The following is a 437-nucleotide window of genomic DNA, read 5'->3' on the forward strand; positions in this document are numbered from 1 at the left end:
TATTGTGATGTGTTGAATTTGCTAAGGCTAAAAAAATATGTTTGGTTGCCCTCGACGACCGACCAAAAAAATTAGAAATCTTGGGTCGGGTTTTTTAATCACTTAGAAGAAACCTTAAATTTGAATAATATCAAGGATGTTTTATATTGGTTATTCACTCATTTCATTTATTAAATGCATATTTGATTAAAAACAAAAAGTATTTCCATTTAAATTCAGTCCAAAAATGCACAATATTTTACTGTAAAATGATCAAGCATTTATCAATACTAGCCTTTTCAAAATGGTGGAAAAATGTAGGAAGAGCCCATTTAAAAAAAGAAAGAAAAAAAAAGAGAAAGGATCGACCTACCGACCCTCCAAATTTTTGTCTTGGAAGGGCAACCAAACAATTTATTTTTTTGGTCTAAAACTCTGCATTCCCCCTGTGGTCAGAC

This window comes from Amphiura filiformis, unplaced genomic scaffold (genome assembly GCF_039555335.1).
Source record: "Amphiura filiformis unplaced genomic scaffold, Afil_fr2py scaffold_594, whole genome shotgun sequence".
NCBI classification, from domain to species: domain Eukaryota; kingdom Metazoa; phylum Echinodermata; class Ophiuroidea; order Amphilepidida; family Amphiuridae; genus Amphiura; species Amphiura filiformis.